Below are 17922 nucleotides of genomic sequence, written 5' to 3'. Positions count from 1 at the left end.
TCCTGTTCACATTGGCAAATATAAGACTCAATGAACACAGTCTCCAAAAATTAAAGCTACTCAAAAAGACCATTAAGAGTAAAAGATACTAAGCTTGAAATAAATTTGGACTTGAAAACTTGAATCCAAACTTTCATACACTTTTAGCTATATCTATGGTTGATTTAACCCTTCTTCCTTCATTGTACATTAGTGTCTTAAAATGTCTTAATTTGATATCCTGATGTGGTGATACTGCTTCTATCTGCTGAACAGCACTTGGCATTTAGAGGCTTGATCTTTCTGGTAAACTTTACTCTGGGAACAAAGGCAAAGAGGGAGAAATCGCTGGCATAAATATACTGGTAGCTTCTTGCCTTCCAGATAACAGCTATAAACGTCTATTAAGGTCATAAATTTTTTTGCAGCAGAAACCATCCTTTTGTTCTATGCTTCTCATTTAACACTGTGAGACCCTGGGATTAATTTCTGTCATTTTGGTATAATACTTGTCAAATGACCAAAAGACAAGTGACAAAAACAAAGCTAGGCATAACTGCTTTTAATGATGTACGAAGAGATGAAGACAGTAGTTTAAGAAACATGAATATCATGAAGGACTGCAAGTCAAGAGAAGGCAGGTTTTGGTTTACTTCGCTTTTCATCTGCAAAACATGGCCAGAATTCTAGTTCCTCTTGTAATAAAAAAATATGAATTATCGTTTTAATGATTAGCAATTCAAACCAATGCCATGTTCAAATGTCGTGCTCCAAGGTCAACTGAGACAACATTGCTTGTACTTCATACTAAAAATATCTGAACAGTCCTGGAATACAGCCAGGAAAATACTAAGCCAGCATGACAAATTCCATACCTCCTGCCCCAAATGCTAAATCCATTACTACCATTTTCATGTATGACCATTGGCACTCCAGATTTCTCCTCCTTCACCGTTTGCCTCCAAATGACTTTGGCCCAGCATACCTCACAATGAGGCCCGGCTGCTCCTGACCAGCCTCACACTCATAAGACTGATGTAGAAGAGGAAGCAAACACTAGAGAATGCTCAAGAATATACAGCTGAATGGGAAGTGTCAAACAGTCTGATAAACTGCTACAGTTTTCCAAAAATATGGCAACTATCGGCATCTTAAGGCACTACCAGCTGCAGGGACAAAGATTTCTTTTCAGGCTGAAGTAGAATGGCTTCCACAGAGCCCTTTGGTGGGGAATCAATGGGCTTCTGTTGGGCAGCTCTGCACAGTTGCAAGTTCTCCATCGTTTCTGTACTTAGAAAGAAGGCAAAGCAGCAGCAATAGGAAATAAAGTGAAGTACTAAGGAAGGACTCATCTATGGCCAAAGGAGTAAATAAAGGAAAAGAAAATCAAACCCACAAAGCAGCAACAGACAGACAAAAAGAACCTATGTTTTCTATCACACATAATGAAATGTCTGACAGAGCAACATCTGCAGAGGGATCACAGCTGCTGAAGATGAGAGGGAATATGAGCCTTATTTTTCAATTGTAAGATATACTAAGCAGGAGTGCCTTTAAAATAACATGGCTTAAGGGAAGATTAAACCAGATGCACAGGGCTATCTGGCTTCTTTCAAGATGAAAGTCCAGCTGTGGAGTTTAAATACAACATTTAACAATAAAATTGATTGTAGATTCATAACTGATATGTATATTTTGCAGAATGTTATACACAAATTACATACAGTGGTGGGCCTTAGAAGTTTAATAGTTTTGTTGCCCTGTGTTTAAGGTAAACCCAATCCTTCTACAATCTATGAGTTTGTTCCAATAATTGTGTGGGGTTGCAAAACCTTGAGAGAGCATGGGAATACCAACCATTTACAGAGGGGAAAATGGTTAAAACTTCTGCAGCAACCAGTAGCCACGAGTGATTTATATCAATTAAAAATCCATCTCTGCTCTTTGCTTCTTTGGCCATTCTCTAGAATGTTCAGAAGTCCAAAGCACAATAGTTCTTTGCTATACTAAGTGAGCAATAGTTTTAGCAGCAACGAACTACATTTCATGACAGAAAAATGGTGGCCAAGTGTCTAGGACAACAGCCTGGAAATTATGAATGCAGTCATTAGAGTAATAGAAAGCTTTGATTCATTTTCCCATTTTACCACATGTCCCCGTATCAAATCTTGTGCAAGTCAATTAACCTCTTACTCACATCTCCATCTTTACAATGGAAAAATCCAATGAACCGCATAAAGCAGTATGACAATAAATGCACAGAACATTAACAGCTATTTAAAACAGTGTGTTATTGAGAGTCATACAAATATTTAAAATGTGTCTTCTCCCCATAAGAGGAGTGTATGTCCCAGTTATCTGATGTTCTGTGTGGTTATTTATGGTCAAATTGTTGTTTCGTATAGGTGTGAAAAGTTGCTTTTCTAACCTGAGAGCATTTTACTGTTTTTGATAGTTAAATCCCACCCTTGATACTGAGCAATTAGCCTAAGCTAGTCATACAGGGTTTTTCTATTGTTGGTGCAGATAAATTTGTTGTACTAAACAGCATTACCATGTTCTCCATTGACTCCCATGGGATTAGATACCTAACTTTTAGATATATATATGGATAGCCAACCTACATGCTGAAAGCTGAGGTGAGAAATCCCATGTTTCTGCTTCAGCATCACCAGGCAGGACCCAAGGATCTGTGCTGTCAGCACCCTGATGCCCTGAGCATATCTGGCACATGCAGATGTGGATGCAACCTGCCTTCAGGGTGTCTAGAGCTCTCAAGCTGGAGCTAATGGGTTGACTTTTGGCACTTTTGAGTTTAAAGACCTATATGCTAAAGCCAAGTGAAATCTGTAGAAGAAAGGAAATCTGCTTCAGCTTCAGAAATGGAGTGTGTAGGATCATTCCAATGTGCAGTCGGTTCCTTTAGACATTTCCTCCTAAAATCTAACAAAATGAGCAACTCATCACCCACAGCTCTTAGATTATTAGAAATGGCTGAACACAAGACCCACTGTTGCTAGAACCAGAGCACTCCAAAAACTTTGCAAGAATAGTAAGAAATGGGCTTCAACTCATTAACCTTCTCCTCTTCTCTTCTTGAGATCTTTGCTTGTTTTTTATCTAGTACAAATTATGTGTTTGTCTCAGTTTCTTCTTCTGATTTATTTTTTTGTTGTTGATGTTGTTGCTGTTTGTATTGTCTTATCTTAGTTGTAAATGGGAGATAAAATTTGGTCCAAGAGGAATTAGTTTATTAAGAGATCAATAGCCACATGGACAGTCCTACACTTGCTAGTTGTAGTCTGCATGTACACACAGATGAGTATGCTTCTTTACTGCTACAGGATGTAAAAACAAAAGATGCAGAGGCACCATTTCTCACCACTATGTATCGTCTCACCACTATGTATCTTAATACAATGTCATAGTTAAACATATTGATCAGTTTTAGGGGCAGCTGCGTGCATGCACATCATGCTGTCTTTTGGACAGATACTAACTGTACGCATTGAATGCGTTAATCATGCCCACGGTATCTGGAGGTGCCATCTCTGTGCACAGGAAAAGGAAAATTATTTTCAAGCTCCCGCAGTAAAGATGCAGCAAATCATAGTTGGGTTTTATTATTATTATTATTGTAGTTGTTTTAGGCATGCAATAAAAACAGTCAAACATTTGCCAGCATCTTCTTTTGTCTGCTTTGGCAGATCTTTTAGATGATATGCCTAGCTTTCCTATCTGAGTCATGGGGGTAGCAATTACTTATAGACCTACAAAATGCAGGTCAGTCAGTCTGGATGATGCAAGAGTTTTTTCTTGCCTTACTTTTTCTACCTGGCAGCATCCAAGGAGCATCATGAAAATAAAATATCACAGACAGAAAACAAAATATCACAGACAGAAAATACAGAAGTTCAAAATGTTGTATAAATGCTGAAGATTAATATTTGGGCAGCAGGAAAATAAAAAGTTTCTTATTTAAAGCAGAAACAAGACTGTCTCTCTCTGTTTGAAAAGGTGCGTGCTGCCTCCCCCTAGCATTCAGCAGCGCTGACTCAGAGCATCTCAGCATCTGGAAGACAGGGGCACAGAAGGAACAAAATTCTCTATTTATTTAAATGATCCGCTCTGGTGCTTCCGCCACCCTTGACAAAGGAAGGACAAAAATTGCAGCTTGTGCAAATCACAGAGTTGAACACAGAAACGCACATCAGTGTATTTTTTTAAGACAATGCATCACTTGAAACAATTTACAACTGGCCAGGTTGTGATTGCAGACATGGCTACTCTACAAAGCAAATAATTTATTTGGAAAGCTCTACATGTCATAAGAACATCTGGCTGGCAACTAAAGGGAAGGAGGAGAAAGATGATCAAAAGAGCTAAGAGAAATAGAGAAAGCAACAGAGCTGCAGATCTGAGAGGAAGAGAGAAAAGATGGCAGAGAGAATGAACACAGATGCTTACAGAATCATTTATTTTCTGCTTTCACATTTTTATTTGAGATATCAATAGAACCTGCTTTGTCTAAACAGGAATATCTTTATTTTGAGGCCTGTAGTAATGCCAGGTTCATCACTTTTAGATGTGCCATGTAAAAAATCAAAGACCTTGTTTTCTTAGGAGCAAGAAAAGTTGAAGAAAGTGAACTTCCACAATATATACAGATGTATAAGCTGTGTATGTGCACATGCATGAAGGAATGAGAATGATGTTAATAATTGCAGCTGAGAATTTAATGGCTATTCGTCTTCTTAAATTACACCTAGAAATAAAACAGCATTTAAAAATTCTGTTGTGCCTATTTTAAAATGACCTTATGGTGCTTTGTGCGGAGGGAGTGTTTCAAACCTCCATGAAATATATCCAGCACTGAGGATGACTGTGGCTATTTAAAAACAAAGTATCGGGAGAGAGAACAGTGTTCAACATAAACTGATGCACAAGTGAAAATGAAGTAGAGGTTTAATTTCTTGGATCTGATGTCTAGATGTGTGGGCACATCTACCAAGAGATCCTTTAGCGATGAATGTGATGTGAGAAATTGACCTTACTCCTACACTGTCTTACAAATGTAGGCTTATTGGGTCAACTCATCATTCAATGGGTTGGTTGAAAAGGTAGCTAATGTAGCATTGTCCTGCATGTAAGGGAAATTAGATCACAAAAGTGATCTTTCATTGCAAATACTGGTTGAGAATTCCTGATCCAACAATACTGTGCTGGAATTTGAAGAAATTTTACAAATTCCTTATTTCCTTTTACATGCTCTCAGAAGGGAAGAAAATAATAGATTGATTTCTATATAGTTGCCATAAAAATGAAACTAATAGCTACAATATATTTTCCATTACTTTATAAATGAATTAGTATAAACACTTGTTTCAGCAGCTTTTACCCTCCGTAATTAACTTTATTGCATGATAAAAAAAATCATGTCGCTTCTTTCATACTTTAAATTCTCTACCTAATATTTTATATACAGAAGACGCTCTTCTCTTTTTCATTTCTTTTTTTCTTCAGAAGTCTATTAGCATTGATTAAAAAGAAAGAGTTGGAATAAAAATCTTCATTGAAGTTTACTACACAGTCATCTTTTGACCTTTGCCGTGTCATCCAGCACTTGACAATTTTGTGCAAAAATAGTTAGTGATTTTTAGTGATTTTTGTCTCTAGATTCATAGTCATAAAGTCTATGCTTCAGAATTAGAATGTTAATTTGTGAGGAGGAAGAAATAATCGGACTCTGCGAGTGCACCCTGAATATGAAGGCATTTGAAACTCTCTGATGTAAAACCTGGCCAAACTGAGGCTCTAGTCTAAATGATTCCTTTAGAACATCGGAGCGTAAGGTTTTGAGGAGAAAGATATCAAGTTTGAAGTTGTTTTTATTAGCTTGACATAATAGTTTAAAATTAAATACCTATTTTTTAGTAGTGAACTACCTATCCAGGAAAAACACTGCTAAAAGCCAAAATTGCTACATTAATAGAGACAGTGTAAGAGGCAGCATATATCCACTTGCAAACAGCTCTTTCCTGTGGAAGTTAGACTGCATCTACCTTCCAGCTTGAATGCTTCAGTGGAAGATGTGTATTTATCCTAAGCTACAGAGGGAGGAAGGTACAAGCTAAACCGAGTTATCTGATAAAGATATGATCCCTGCTCACAAACGTGTACAAATTGGATCCTTATTATGAATCCCAAGGTGACCATGCTTTGCATGACCAAACTCTTCATACAGCTGGTTTCTTCAGATGTACTCTGGCCTGATTAATCCTGCTAAACTTTGGGCACTTAATGGAGAAGCCCAAGAGTGCACTCACCTTTGGTTCCCTTCACAGTCTACAGAAAAAGCCAGATTTCTCCCCTACTATTCCCAGTTCCTCTCACCAGAGAGCTCTTTTTGAATACACAAGAAGTACAGGTGACTACTGTCAATCTAGCATGTCCATCAATAACTGGATGAGAGGTCTCCAAGTCTGTCTTGTTCACAAATCCTTCTTCCTCAAGAATATTTGGGCAACAGGTGCAGGCTTGGCAATCATGTTCTATTTCAAAAAGTGCTGTGCAGCACTACGTGCAGTTGTTTCTAACACTGGTCCGTGCTTTTGGGACAATCATCTTGGATTGTTTGGCACAAAGCATGGTCAGTGTTCACAGTCTTGTCAGATCCTATCCACATTCAGCTGCACACAGCTCTTCAGTGCTAGCAGAACCTTCAGCAAAACCTGCGCTCTGATCTTTACAAGTGCCAAGAAATCTGTTAAAGCATTTACATATTGTAACATTAAATGCTTGGTAAATCTCCACATTTTGTACTTTCGGTGTTCTCAAATCCACATCATTTATGTCTTTTGCAAGGCCAGATCCTGCAAAATTTGCTGAGTGCACTTAACTCCAAATTAGCACCCTGTAAAAGAAGTTCCTCCCTTCTTCTCATATGCTGTTATATGTAAAATCTACACCCAAAGTTAATTTCTTGCTGACCTTGTGCTAATTAATGCAAATTAAATTACATGCTAATTGCCCCAAATGGTTTGCGTGCAGCCCAGAAATCAGATCTTTTTGCTGGTGGTAAAACATATTTGTGATTTTTACACAACGGTTGTACTAAGTCATTGTTAGTCTTGCAGCATCTTCAAAAATCAGATTTTTTATTTTTTTATTTATTTTTTAGTACTTTTTGGCAAGCAAGAAAAAAAAAAAAAACCTAAAATAAACTAAAAAAACATTATTAAGTTCTGATCCTGTCTTGCAGAAACCTCAGTTCGACCTCGTGGGAGGAATTTTATGGCTCGTTCGGAGCTCAAGCTCCAAGATGCATTTTACAAAACCTTGAGCCAGTTTTGTTAAACCCGTCACTCCCTAATCCCCTTGTGCTTGTCAGCAGAGTACACAGGCACTTGATTTTGGACGTCTGACTTGATAAGGAGTGGGGGAAGTAGGGAGGGAAACAAGGATTGCTATTTTAGATAGATCTTACAATATTCTTGCAATTCAAGAGAACAAGGAATTATTTCAAACTGTGATACCAGGCAGAGAAGCTCTTAGAAAGGGGCAGTGTATTGTGTTCCAGGGTATCAGTGTCGTTTTGGCACTGAAATTGAATCCCGGTCATCAGACCTGATGTGTGACGGTTTGCTAAGGCTCTGCTTGGCAATTGGCATGGGGATCAAATGCAACAGCAGGTAATGCTCAGCTCCTCAGCTGTCCCTGGAGTGGCTGATGTTTACAGTACAAATGCATTTTGTATTTGTGTCCAGCAGTGGGGATAAAATTTGATTTATGTCATGAGAAAACAGGAGTGAAAGAATAAACAAGGTACCGTTCTTCAAGAGCACAGTAGTTTCTTCTTCACAGGCTCTAGTGAGGTTGTGTTCCCCTCCATACTTTGTCCCAAAGAAGATTATGCCCATTTTATAGAAGAATTTGTGACACAGAAAAGTGAATTGCTCAGAATTATGCATGCAGCAGATGCAGAGCTAAAAACAGATTTTCCTGAAAGAAGAGCAATGCACTCCTGACAGACCACTCAGGTCTAGAGTATTTGTGTCCGTTCTGTCCCATTCATGGCCAATACATGCTCAGACCAAAACCACAAAAACTACCAACTTCACATGCCACCAGCCACACAAAATGTCCTTACATCAGAAACTAATGAGATTTGGCAGCAAACAGCCAAATACCCAACTGTATTTGGGTACATAAACATCAGACCATGGAAAGGACAAGAATATTGAAGTCTCCTACCTAGTCATTCCACTGATCAAGTAGGATGAACTGATAAAAAGATGACATATATAGATATGGCAATCCTAAAATGACCTAATTCCTATTGTGTAATAGTCTTTTTTATTATCATTCTACTATTAGTTAATGCTGTTTCTCCCTTCTTTCTATTACACCTGTGTCCCTGTTTGACCTGGTTTTGGTAGCATACCCCTTTTCTTAGATATTCTTGAGTTCGACTTCTACTACAAGCTGAGACTGCCAAAATCCAGGCCACCCACACTACATATCATGGCAGCACAATTCCCTCTGCTTTAAACACAAGTTCAAAGTCTATCTTTAGGAAGCTTAATAATAGGTATCTGAGTACACAAATCTCCTCAATTCCAAGACAAAAGTGTGACCACCACCAACATGCGCTTTGCTCTACAACTTTGACCCTAAGGGGCTTGTGTCATTGAGTAATACAAGTATTCCCCTTCCGAAGTCTCTCCTGAGCAGAGACTGTCATGTCACATGCTGTTAAATTATGTGTGATGGGTCTGTCGTTAGGATTACTCTGTAGGAGAGAGAGCTTGGAGGCTGCCAGATTCATTAAACATCTTCACTGGGATTTCATGGGGGCCTTTCACTTACCCTGAACAAACAACAAACACACCCTTTGTGCTCAAGAACAAAGGGAGTTTTTTGCACTTTTGTTTGATGCCAGTCACAACTCAAGATTAAAGCTTTTGCTCTGTATATTTCAAAGTTGTCTTTCCCCTCCAAAGCTGCTCTTCTGGTTGTTCACTCGGCACTTCAAAAAGGCTTACAGCTAAAAAACCCCAAACAGAACAATATTAATAACAATCATCTTCAGAGGTGCTACATATTTTTGGCATTTGAATACATTTCACTTGTAGAAATGACTACAAAATAGAAATGAAGTGCAGGAGTAACATATGCCTAAACTCTGTTTTTCTTAATCACTTTACATCAGTGATGCAAAATCAAGTCATGGATTCATTTGCAGACTCTATATCCTGATGCAAGTAAACGATGGATGTTCACTGGTATATGCTACAGATTGTTTGATTTTGGATGGCTTTTCTGTACACTCTGTAATCTGTAATCTGTAGCTTACACCATTGAACATCTGTCTTTCAGAAATGGCATCCCAAGCCAACCCACATAAAAGGGCACCGTAGCAAGTGTCCACCTCCCACACGTGGAGGAGGATATCTAAAGTAAGATAAGGTGAAGGAAATCTTCTGTCTTTAGTCAGAACACTTATCCTCAAGTTACTCAGCCCCTTGAGCTGGAAGACACATTTAGGGAGCAGAATAAACACCGCACATCTCAGGAGGAAACAGTTAGCAACCTGCTACTCCATCTAGACTGTTACAATCCCATGGGGCAGAATGAGATTCACCCAAGGGTACTGAGGAAGCTGGCAGAAGTGCTGTCCAAGCTGCTTTCCACCATCCAGTCCTGGTCAGCCGGAGAGTTTCCAGACAACTGGAGACTTGTCAAAGTGATGCCCATCTACAGGAAGGTTCAGAAGGAGGATCCAGGAAACTACAGGCCTGTCAGGCTAACCTCAGTACTGGGGAAGGTTATGGAGATCATCTTGAGCATGATCAAACAGCATGTGCAGGAATCAGGCCCAGCCAACATGGGTTCATGAAAGGCAGGTCCTGCCTGAGCAGTGTCATCTCCTTACATGACTAGGTGACCCACCTGGTGGATGAGGGAAAGGCTGTGGATGTAGTCTATCTAGACTTTAGTAAACCTTTGACACTGTCTCCTTCTTAGAGGTCTTTCCCAACCTCAATGTTTCTATGATTCAATGACCTGCTACTACAGCTGTCAAATTAGGAGTACATAGTTTCAAATTCAGGAAAGAAACAAGTGATATTCAGAAAATCCAAGGATCACCCAAACCTAATGCTTTAATTGTATGCGAAACTCTTTCTTCCCTCCAATCTGTACGAGATATATAATTTAAAGTAGTCTTGTCCACATCTCCTTTCAAAACAGCTGGACTCAACATTGGGTTTATCTGACCCAACTTGGCTCTTTCCAACTTGTGAAGATAATAGATTTTTGCTTTCCTTGATGATTCTTCTCCACATCTCCAACTACAGGACTTTTTTAAATAGAAAGCATCACCTTTCGCAGTGATCGTGTCCTTGGAATATAAACTTTATATAGATAAGCTATATTATGGGTCGGATTCTGCTACTTAAAACTTTTGGTGCTATCAAAAGATGGATGGAGTCATTCTGGATTTAAGAGCCTTCCACTTTGGATGAGATGTCAAACATTAGATGACAGAGCCTGAAGGTGAGAGGGAAACATAAAAACAAGTGACTGCTGGAAAATGCTTTACAAAGCAAAGGACTGACTGTTTCTACAGTTTATCTGTTCAAGAAATTGAAGTTTTTAATGCTGCTCTCTGCAAAATCTTGTGAGTTTGCATGAGTGTGAATTTGTTTTTTATGATTCTATCATAATCTATCACTAAGAAAAAAATGTCTGTTTTCCACTTAATATACTAGATTTTAGGAAACACTTATGTATGAGCTTTTCTTACCCTTTTTTCCCCCCAGTAATCATCTTTCTATACTGCATTTGGACTAGGTGTCTATTCAAGCTTCTGGATTTTCCTCACTCTGAAAGCATGCACACCACAAATTTATTTCTTGAACCATTTGAGCCATATATCTTGGAAAAAAACTTTTATCCAGGTGCCAGTGTGGCTGAAGGAACAGCACATAGAAATGTGTGTTGTGATTTGAAATGTGCCAAACCAGAGGTTAACAAAAGCATGCGTGGATTCAATTTCTCATTTAAAGCCCTTTCTATTCCAGTCATGTTTAGAAGTGTTGGAAATGTCAACAATTTGTGATCGCCTGATGTTTGGAACATCTTCTGGGGCCTAACACAGCTCATATACAACTCTGACAAGAAATACCATAGGAAGTTTTACACAGTCAAGAGATACAGGCATGACTGGACAAGCCCTGTGACTCAGACACGATTTTTGAGAGCTGATTCTTGCCACTGGTCTATCTGATGGTACTCAAGTATCTTATTCTAAAGCATTTAAGTTTTCTGATGATGCTATAGGAAGAACAGTCATCAAAACATATTTCAAACTCTTTATGTTTGACCAGTTACAAAGAACCCGATAAATTTAAGTTACTCAGAGGCCCACCTTGCTATATTTGTTCAGTAGATTCAGGATGAAATGATCTAATTATTGCAAGCAGCAGTAAACATGGTTATATCCCCAAATTCTTGTCAGCATATTCTCCACTGGACATAAATTATGCAGAAAGCCTAGCCAAAATATATGCACTGATGTGGATTAGTAGCACAGTGCTTTAATGCACAGCAGCTCTATCATTAATATTAGGTTTGCTTTAAATAATGAAACAAAAGTAAAAATGCTTCCCAGAGGACACAAACAGTAAAGATGGAAAGTTGTAGTTTGGGCAAGAAAGCAAGTTGTGTAGTTCAGAGCATCTTAGGAGTTAATCAAGCAGCCAGGGGATGCACTCAGGGAGTTTCTATTCCCATTCACTTCTTCAGTGTACTTTAATATTAGAACTGATCATTGAAGTTCATTGTTGGAGTCTAAGACAATGTTACAATATGAATATCACTACAATATCACTATCATTATGAAGATTTCTCACCTTACCAAAATATCTTGATCTTCTTATTTCCAGTTCATTAAGCTACACAAAGGGAGAGACAGGGAAAAGAACCCACCAGCAAATGATACTATTTTCCCCAAACAGCAGTTAGAGGCATTGTAGAGGGTAGGAAGGAAGTCCTCTGAAACCCCAGCATTTAAATGTTTGCTAGGATGCAGGTACAGCAATACCAGCAAAGAGAAGTCTTCCAAGACAACCGGTGACTTCTTTCAATTGCTTCATCAGCTCTCATTGCTTCTACTCCACGGTACCGCTCACCCACGAGCACATGATGCTCAGAGTTGATAAAAGCCCCCCAAAACCCAAGTTCCGCCTATCAGCCTTCAAGGCTGGCTGCTGGGATGAAATTCCTGTGACTAGAGGGCATTCAACAGCTCTCTGCTGCATTAACTCTCAGGACAGAAAAAGTTTGGTCGTTTAAGCCGAGGACTGAGACACAATGCAAGGAAATTGTATGCAACAGCAAGAACTGAAAGACTGGTTCTTGGCCTCTATGCCAGACAGAATAAATAAAAGACAGCCCTTGCTCTTCCTGAGCCTGCAGTTCATACACCACAAATCTGTTGGAGAAGTCAAGAGATTCTGGCCTCAAAGAAAGGGTTATCTAATATTTTACAGTAGTAAAGAATCTATTCCATATTCTTTCCAGCACAGTTCAACTTCACTTCACAGAGAAGTTCTTTGAAGCCCTTGACCTCTACTTTCTGAAACAGAAGAAGGGAAGGAAAACATACGTTCAAAATAGATTACGATATTCAGCTGCTCCTAGGAAATTCTCTATGCAGCACTAGTAGATCAAATTATTTTCATTATATCATTTGGTCACAAAGAATACCGACATAATTAGGAAGCTAAATAGCAACAGTTTCTTTCTGGTAAATTTGCTGTAGCTAATTTTGTTAATAAGACTGATAATTGTTTTACGCTCATTCAATATGTTAAGTTTACCTAATACTAAAACCAATCAGAATCTTTAAATTAATTTTTGTTTCATTTCTAAAGGAATCAATGTCATTATTAATCATAAAAGGAGTGCCGAGTCAGAGGATGATAAATCTCCTTTGGGCTTATTTGACTTTCATATTTATGGTTTGGATAAGGTTATTATGAAGGAATTTTCAAGAAATGATTGAAGAGGAAAGGGAGGAGAGGGAGCTAGGAAATACTGTGCTTGAATGCTACACTGCTATTGACTTCAGAAGAACGCATTCAAAAAGTTTGATTTCTTTAAGTTCTGCAGATTTAAGCATGACAGAAAGCGTTCAAAATAAAACAAACTGCTGAGAGTGCTGGGCTACAGAACCCTAAGATGTACTGTTTTCAAACTGATATGTTTGAGAGTGGATTTACAAGAAAACAGGTGAGGAAAAGATCTGGGGCATAGAACTGACGAGATTCTTCATGGCTGGCACTGATGGCATTGCTTTTAAAGCATTAGGAAAACACTGGCTCAGACTACGGCTGCCTTTGTTGCATTTCTAGCTTCATGGCAAAAAACTTACAACAGAGCAGCTCTTTTAGCTACACGTCCACAACTCCATATATGATAATGTGAAGAAACGTCCTAGATAAATGTGTCCAATTTTCACAAAGCCCGTGTTGCCCACATTGCTTTTTACACGCTTTGACAGGATAAGGTCAGTGCCCATTGGCTCTGCAAAGAACGGGGAATGTCATCGGTGTTGCTATTGTCATAGTAACGTTCAGATCCAGCTCTGGGAAGCGGCAGTCATTGGGCACCGTGCCATGTCTTAAAAGACAGGACACACTGTGCTTTCAGGTTAAGTGCAGAACTGTATTTCACCGCTGTCCTGTAAGACACACACGGCATGGTATGCTGAAATGTTGGTAATCAGAGGTTGTTTCCCAGAACTTACCATGCCTTCTGCTGAACAGAATTTTAATAAAAGATGAAAGCCACGTGTTGCTTAAAATGAATCTGAGTTCAGAAACAAACCAAGAAACAAACCCAGGCACCCCTCAACACAGCCTCATCACAACTTGCCCCTATCAAACACTAAATACTTGGGTTTTGAACTGAAATAGTAGAATATATCTTACTCATAAAATACACAGGATAGACAATTAAAACTGAGGTAACTTCAGTATGGATCACTCAAAGGCATCCTTTGTCTTTTGTTGTATATTTTAAGAGACAAATCTATCAAAGGAAAATGTTATGATAATGTATTACCATGCTGAGTTAATTGTCAACTGCAAGTTACTTAAGTGTACTTTAATGATATGTTTAAAGCCTTATTTTCAACTCTAGTAGCTATTAATGTAGGAAGAGAAAATGAAACCAATTTTCCCTAACTTAAAGTGGAGTTCTATTAAGCATAAGCGAACAAAATTCTAAATATAACAAATTCTTTAGGTATTCCAACTAATGGGAACCCACACTGTCCATTTTCCTGTCTAGCTATAGACTATTTTCCAGGCAGCCCTTATGTAAGCTTATACAGTATCAAGTATGCCAATGTTAGAGAAGTTGGATTCAGTTCTTCTGATGGTTTGAAATCATTCCCAAGGATTGAAATGGGTGAACTGAAATGAGAATGACATCACCACCCAAAGGATCAATTCAGTATGAAAAACCAAAGGATATTAAATATGGTTTTCAAAGATTGCTGTCTCCACAGATGAACAGTGTTTCATGGATAGCTGGCCCTATGTCAGCACAGCCAAATATAGCTTAGCAAATCCTCCTAACATTTGTGACTTCTACTGTCAGCTCAAGAAAATATTTTTGGGTGTTTAGGAATTCCATTCCTAAATAATTTCCATTTGTTTCCATTTCTCTACTACACTCTTCATCACACATCTTCTCCCTTGCTACCCAAATGAGTGGATTTTGCCAGTCTTGTGTAATTTGAAGGAGTATTACTATCTTGCACAATTTTTTGTTCTGCATGTCAAGCAATATGACCACTATATGACAGAAAAATAATTAACCTCGAGGGTACCCTCTGTTCTGGAGATGTCATGAGAGTGAACAACTAATTGCCAGGTGTTTGCAGGTTTTCTAGAAAAGATCTTTCTTTACTCACTAATCAATACCAACAAGGTTAAATCTTATAAAGGAAACAAGCACTGATGACAGCATGACATCTTCTACACTCTCCCATGCTGGTCTTGTAAACCTGGTAATTTTATTAAGGTATTTAAGTGCCAAATAATTTCATAATGAAGCATTTCAAATTGTTAGCAATTTGAAAACCAGCTATTGTCAGTCTTTAGGTGTCCAGCAACTTTCTTCTACACAGCAAAAACATCTATATTTTCATTACAGATTTGCATGTTGCACTAGCACTTCTGAAGCAGGCCTACAAAACCTAATTCCTTGCTATTTCATTTTCATTAAGAAAAAATTGCAAGTTACCTTCTACATCTTGGAAAGAAGATACTCATTAAGAAAAGGTGTTTCACTCCATCATCAATTCTCAATATGCTTAAACTAAGCTACTTCAGATCTTCCAGCTAGCTGCTTTACTTTAGCAAAGTCATTGATAAGAGGGAGATTTTTAATGCCAGAGATACTATGGTGATTACTCTGTGACCATTTTGTTGTTCCAGGTCCCAGGAATGGGGTATGAGCTTGCCAAATGTCAACATGTGTTCCTGTTTATGGATTTTTAAGCTCCCTTTTTTTTTTTTTTTCTTTTTTTTTTTCTCTTATATGGCATTTAGAAAAAACCATCATATAGCATCAGTCAAATTTCATAAACAAACGTCTTTGCTTATGCACATCTGAAAGAACATATGTTTAGCTCTTTGTTGCCACCCTTCAAACAAACAACACAGATAGAAACCTATGGTAGTCACTCTTATTTTTTCCAAAAAAATCCAGTAAGAAGATAAACTCTCCTGCATTTCAGCAATCTTGTCACGCGCATGTTAGGCAGCATATGCTGGAGGCAACCTGGGTGAAACAGTAAATGTGAATGTGATTCCTACAAAAGCAACACAATCGTGTTGTTTTTTTTCTAGGGGTAGAACTCTTGAATTGACTCTTGCGTGCACTGTTCATCATTTCAGATGAATGGAGCATATAGCAGTGAAGCAATCCTCAACTGCCCTTCACTTGTACAGAAGGTCTCACCTGAGTAAAAACTTGAAGTCTGGATGGACCAAAAATCTGATGATCTTGTTAACTAAACTGTCCAAATCTACTTAGGGTGAAGCTTAAAAAAGGGTCAAAACTCAAATGTCCATTCCTACATGAGCCAGTAGTGAAAGGAAAATGATGCAATTTCAGGAGCAACTGGAACTCCCACTCGCTGCTATCGGCCTTAAGCTTGTGCCAAAAAGCTGCAGATTTTCTCTCATGGAGTGAAAGCACAGAAGAAAGGAAGAAGAAAATTCAATACTGTGTAAACAGATGCTTTACCTGAAGGGGAATAAAAAAAAGCACCAAAACTGAAATCAAATATTTACACTTCTGCAGATTCAAGCGAAACATCAAATCAAGCCGTACTGTTAAAAGCCCTGTTTCCTTCCTCTCTATTCTTTCTTCACTGCTTCCTCCTGTGTGTGCTTTTTTGCTCTTCCTCTCTGTATTGAAAGCTGCAGTAACAAAGAAAGATAATCTGCTAAACGATGGGGCTGGAGCTTGTGGCTGAGAACCCACCTAGTCTTTATACATGGAGATACATCTGCAATGCCCTCTGTGAAATCCATTTGTGAAATGTTCCTAAGGACCAGTTATGAAATTTTTAGTTCATAAGCACTTTGTTTCTTTCCCTTCCTTCCTTCCTTCCTTCCTGCCTTCCTGCCTTCCTGCCTTCCTCCCTCCCTTCCTCCCTTCCTTCCTTCCTGTATAAAGTCAGAAAGATTTTTAGTTGAATTTTATTTTGTGTGGAAAATTAAGCCTCGTTTTTTTATAGGTGTATCAGACTATCTCATGCAGACATTTGCTGCAGAAAAGGCCTGGAAAGAAAATGGTAGGATATTGCACAGAGGCTTCTTATGTTCATGCTGTGTGTGTGATGACCACAGCAACACGAAGACTTTCCTGTTTGAGTCTCTGTCTTATCACCTAATTTCTTAATAAGTTCTCCTCAGCTGGGATATCAGGAAGCAAACAATATGGTATTATTAAGTTAACTCAAAGGCACTGAAGTTTATACTTCATGGTAACAGTATCAAAAAGTTATTGACAGAAGATTATATTCCCCTTGGCCAAACCAACAGCTTTGTTTTAAAATTGCCAGAAGATGTTGTTCAGGATTGCTTTTGGGAAAATGAAGGAGTAAGAAAACATTTTCAGTTATTTTTCATCATAATCTACCTTCCTTATCAGCACTCTTTAAAAACATCACCAAATAATTAAATCTCTCAGATATATTTATATACTTAGAAGAATATATTTAGAAGACTGTCACATAAGAAGATGACATCTTACTGAAAGGCACTTGTATATATATTCAGCTAATTGTTAGTTTCCATACCACCAAATCTGTCTGTGTGTTTTATTCTGGAACAAAAACTAATTTTGTAATAAGCAGCTAGGGCTAGAAATGAGATTCAGTGGGTCACACTTAATCCCTTTTCATCACTCACCAAATCAATCACTTGCTTCAAAAAATACTTAATTGCCAAAACAAAACAATTAGCAATGTCAAACAAAGCATTTTCTTTCCCCACTGTCCCTGTGGTTCATCAACATTCATCTTCCTGCTTCGCAGACTTTCAGATGCTCTGACCATCCACTTCTGTTAAAGATCAATGAAAGCAACAATCACTTAGAAGGTCTGAAAAAATCAGGTCAAGACTGGGCAGTTATAGTTAATGTCTATTTCCAAAAAACTAGGTGTTTCCAAAGTACTGGGTTCATGTGCTGTGCAGTTGCCACACTGAAATTAAGACACTTTATTTTCAAAAATAAATTGAATAATGACATTTAAACAGTTTTCCTTCCTCCCTTCCTCCCTTCCTCCCTTCCTCCCTTCCTCCCTTCCTCCCTCCCTCCCTCCCTCCCTCCCTCCCTTCCTCCCTTCCTCCCTTC

General features: G+C 38.4%; 1 protein-coding gene and 1 long non-coding RNA gene across 4 annotated transcripts in view; one reads left to right on the top strand and one right to left on the bottom strand.

Moving 5' to 3' along the window:
* Window positions 1–17922, bottom strand: part of CELF2 (CUGBP Elav-like family member 2) — a 564102-nt gene that overhangs the window by 254533 nt on the left and 291647 nt on the right. The gene's annotated exons all lie outside the window — the stretch shown is intronic.
* The window catches only part of LOC125696515 (uncharacterized), a 48655-nt gene that overhangs the window by 1127 nt on the left and 29606 nt on the right, over window positions 1–17922 (top strand). The window lies entirely within an intron of this gene.

Source organism: Lagopus muta, chromosome 1 (assembly GCF_023343835.1).
Source record: "Lagopus muta isolate bLagMut1 chromosome 1, bLagMut1 primary, whole genome shotgun sequence".
Classification (NCBI taxonomy): domain Eukaryota; kingdom Metazoa; phylum Chordata; class Aves; order Galliformes; family Phasianidae; genus Lagopus; species Lagopus muta.
Note: the sequence above shows the minus strand (reverse complement) of the source record. Positions and strands in the feature narration are given on the sequence as shown.